The following is a 4682-nucleotide window of genomic DNA, read 5'->3' on the forward strand; positions in this document are numbered from 1 at the left end:
ACACTGACATGTGGAGAGAATGGTCTGTAGTTGTGCCATTTCCCCTCACTAGTAACGGTTAAGACTTAGAGAAAAGAATTGAGGAAGCTGATCTGTGTTCAGCGGGTGAAGCCAGCTCCCCGGAGCGTGCACCTTAAAACCGACATAATCAAAGAAACCCTGGCTACCATCCCAGCTGTATTAACTCACAGCGTTGCTTATGATCAAATCTCAGGCCATTGAGATCTGACAATACCCGTCTTGCATTAAGTTTTCAGTATTACTAGCAGGACATAGTTCAATGTCCAAGCCAATACAATACCTGTGTTTCAGAACCCATACTAAAATAATATAGTAACACGTTCCTCTCTACTAAACAAACTACGGCTAGGCTCAGAGTAGCAAATCATTGACACACATTTGGTCCTGTGTTTAGGCGTAGAAGTATTCAGTCAATGTTCTTAACAAATGGCCCCTATCCCTGCCAATATATAGGAGAGTTCCAGATGTGTCTCAACCTGTCGAGAGTCGCCGCAAGATGGCATTCAGGCAGAGACATGCGGGCCCGTTCCACGTGTGACGACAATACGCTTCTTAAAGGAATAACTCAACATTTTGGGAAATACATTTATTTGCTTTCTTGTCGAGAGTCAGGGAAGATCAATACCACCCTGTGTGGTAGATATAAGGCCACGGCCTGCAGTCGATTAGCGTAGCTTGGCACAAAGACTGGAAACGGGGGCAAACAGCTGGCCTCGCTCAGTCCAAAGATTACAAAATCAACCTACCAGTGCCCCTAGAGCTCACTAATAAACAGGTTATATCTTGTTGGCTTTCTTCGTACAAAAACGACAAGTTGTGGTTGTATTTGTTGTTATTATTGACTGTTTCTTCGCTGGGAGCACTGACTTTTTGGAGTCTCTTGTGGTTGCTTAGCAACCTCACTGTGTGGACAAGACTGCAGGAAGTTACTATACCTGATCTTTTCATTTAACTCTGCAAGAAAGCCAATAAGCTTTAAAATAAAAAATGTTGAACTATTCCTTTACATTCTGACAGAGACATAGTTTGGAGAAGGAAAAGAAAAGGAGAACACATCCTCTCTGCAGAAATTACAACCCACTACTCAGGCAGTGATAAATGATTAGATTTTGTCAGCAGCACCGCGGATACTGTAATGCGCCGTCAATTTCCCCACCACTTGTCTGTGTGTGTTGTGTTTAGATCTGGCAGGGCCATGATATTTGACTGATAATGTTCGTTCTGTTACATCTCTGAAGAAATTGTGAGCTGTCGCTCCTTGTGTTAGGGCACACAGGTTTACTAAAGGCGTAGTCAAACGGGGAATAGCATATCACGTAGTTAGCTAAGTCGACCTGGTTATCAAGCGTGCCCTACACAAACCTCATCCAGCACATCTGACCAGCATCTCCTGCCACACCTCTCTGAATACTGGCAGTGATGGGAGTCATTTCCTGGGGTAAAGAGGTTGAGAAAGAAGGACCAACTTTGCATCAATCCTATAACTTTGGCCAGGAACTGATGCCCTACACTTATACACAAACCCTGGTCAGTAACAGATTTCAGTACTTGACAGTTTTCTAACTTACTTTTTTTTTTCTTTTTCAAACATCTTTAATCGATTACTCGAAGATGTTTGTCAATACAATACAAGTAGAAGAGAATGAACAAGACAACAGATGACTGCACGCTGTCTTTTACACTGCAACTGTAAGGAAGTATAGTGGATACAAAGACTCGTAACACCTTGTACATCTTGTGTGAAATTTCAAGCCTTCATTAGGCTTATCAGATTAGCCTGCTTAGAGTAGCAGCCAAACTATTTGGGTACTCATTTCTTGTAGTGTATTAAAAATAAAAACATAAGATCTGTTTGATTTGTAATTATACACCTTATCTCCTTGCTGTAGTTTCATATTTAGACCATAGATATGAAAGCGTTATCGATCTTCTCATCCAAAGTGTTGAACATTTTGTTTTTATGAACAATTACTAGCAGTTATTATTAAATTATTTAACAAGCCTTAGCTCCAAAGGGGGGCCGGACCATGCAGTATGTAAATCATAACATCCATTCTGAAAAATGAACACGCAACAAGTGGGGTCCTCCATAAAACAAGAATTTGTGAATTACTTCCTATAGATTTCTTTTGAACTCAGGCTCCACAGCAATATAAAAATAAATATCAATAAATGTGTCGACTTTTTGTATCCACTGTATGTGCGCAAAAGATGGTTCTTACAAGATATTTGACAGTTTATTAGATAAAAGGAAAATGTCCAGAAAGAATGGATGTGTACTGAATGGAAGCCAGATTGGTGTTACAGACTTACTTGAACTGTTGCTCGTTTAGTGTGTTACTTCGTTTTTAATTTATGTTCATTATATAATTTATGATATTTCTGATGGTTTATAAGATGTTTAGAATGTTTGCTTTTTTATTATTATTGTTGTTATTATTATTTTTTTTACACACTCAACTTACCGCCGGATACTTACAGTGCTTGTAACATATCTCCACTCCTGCAGTCAGAATGACGCCGCCGCCTATTCCCCAAACGAATAACCATGTTCACTGACTGGTCACATTAGTTACACTGATATTTGTCTTTGAATGTTCATCCAACATGCCAATAAAGCATTGTTTGTCCCACGCGGCAGAGTCATTTCTTTAATCCCCCTGCATCTTGTTGGTTTGCCTGTTTTGTTGGCCTGCTCGTATCAGATTTGTGTTCAGAGAGGGGCCTAATGAGGTTCTCAGGTGGTTCCTTGGCCTGAGAGACGTCAGAGAGCCAGGTGAAACTGGCTAATGCAGTTCTTCATCAAACACCTTTTTTTTTTTTAATAAATGAATAGATCATTTTATTGGGTTTAAAAGGTGACCTCCACTTCATTCAGCAATCATTTACTGGCTTACTATAAGCATCAGTCTGACATTGTACTCCAGCTTTAGTCTCGGTCCAAAGAACCAGAACCAGAACCTGAATATCATGAGAACAACTGAGAGGACCCATCACTATTATCTTAACCTAGCTGCTTCCATGTAGTTTACATATGAGACGCTAGGTGGAGCCAGAACTCCAATTCCAACTCCAACCATATCACAGTTGGAACAATAAAATGAAGTGCAACAGCATGATGAGACAGGATGGAGAAAACAAGAGTGTGGATTTTAGGCAGCTTTGGAGTTTGTTGACTTTAATTTTGAAAGAGGTACAGCATTACATTTTAATATGGTCTGCTTTAACGCTGACATGTTTATTTTGAATAACAATGATGTGCTTGGGTCTGACATGTCATAACTCATTTTTATTTTTTGTTGTTGTTTTTTTTTGTCTTTGGTTATGATATTAGTTGGTGCAGGATGTATGTGACCTTAGGGACCAGCTGACTATGGCAACTCCACATGGCAGTTCTGAGGTCAGTGCCTGGTTCAAGGACAATGGCAGGACTATCCCTATTTAATGTGTGTTTTCCTGGATTTGTAGACTTATTGGCATAGCCCTTTTCACAGATGACATTTTGACATGTCCCAGTAGGAAAAGCAGAGGTGTAGATCATAAAATGAATAATAGCTGAATTCCACTTGAACAGAACTGAGGTCAGGTCAAAATGTCCCATAGGATGGCCCCAAATTTGCTATATCTGCATGACCATAGTCAAAGCCAGTTGTACAGGTTTTACGGTGTAAGTGCATTTTCACATTACTACACAATATACAGTATAGCATACTGAGAAATACAAATCATTGCATATAAATAATAAAAAAAAGTGTCCGGATTAACCTGTTTCAGGGCCTGGGTGAACATCTAACATTCTGTGTAGGCCTACATTGTATGTACCCTGTTGCCTCCCAACACAACAGGCTAGACATGGCGGCTTTAGCGTATGACCAGTGGCCGGGAAAACAACCACGACATTGGGGGATAATGCAGGACCCTCTCCCGTTGATATGGTGCCAATTCCCTAAATGAATTTGCAATAATCGGATGACCAAAGGCCAACTGGCATGCATTGTAATGAGAGTGTATGATAAGATGAGGTGTAGTTTCACACTTGGTCATATAGGTAGGCAGATTTTGAGGGAGCTCAGGAAATAAAATATTAAACAAATAATAAACACATCATAAGATAATGTTTTAGATATGTGTAAATGTCTAAATGTATCTAATGGAGTAAAATATCACGGAAGTCAAATGTTTTACTCAGTTGTCACAGTGACATTTATAGACGCAGTGTATAGACTCTCTCTCTCGCTCTCTCTCTCTCTCTCACCCTCCCTCTCTCTCTCTCTCTCTCTCTCTCTCTCTCACCCTCCCTCTCTCACCCTCCCTCTCTCTCCCCTCCCCAACATTCCACACATGCGGAGAAGCAACAAGCTACCGAACCAGCAGCAACAGCTAGCCGTCAGCAGCTATCTCTGCTCTGTCGGGGACGCGGCGCATTAACATGCAAAAGTTTGGAAACACGGATTCCTCGTTCTGAGTAGAGACGGGAGCGACGCTGAGCGAAACCTGCGGCGGCTGTGGAAACCACGGGTCATGGCTGGCTTTCGCAATAGCTAGTTATTTGCGTCATTTGAAGCTTTCAAATGTGTGAAAAGTCGCTCGGTCTCTCCTCGTCGTTGAACAAGATGGCAGCAGCAGCAGCATCGTTGCAGGATTTGACGGAGGTGCGGGTC

The sequence above is a fragment of the Enoplosus armatus genome, chromosome 6 (genome assembly GCF_043641665.1).
Source record: "Enoplosus armatus isolate fEnoArm2 chromosome 6, fEnoArm2.hap1, whole genome shotgun sequence".
NCBI classification, from domain to species: Eukaryota; Metazoa; Chordata; class Actinopteri; order Centrarchiformes; family Enoplosidae; genus Enoplosus; species Enoplosus armatus.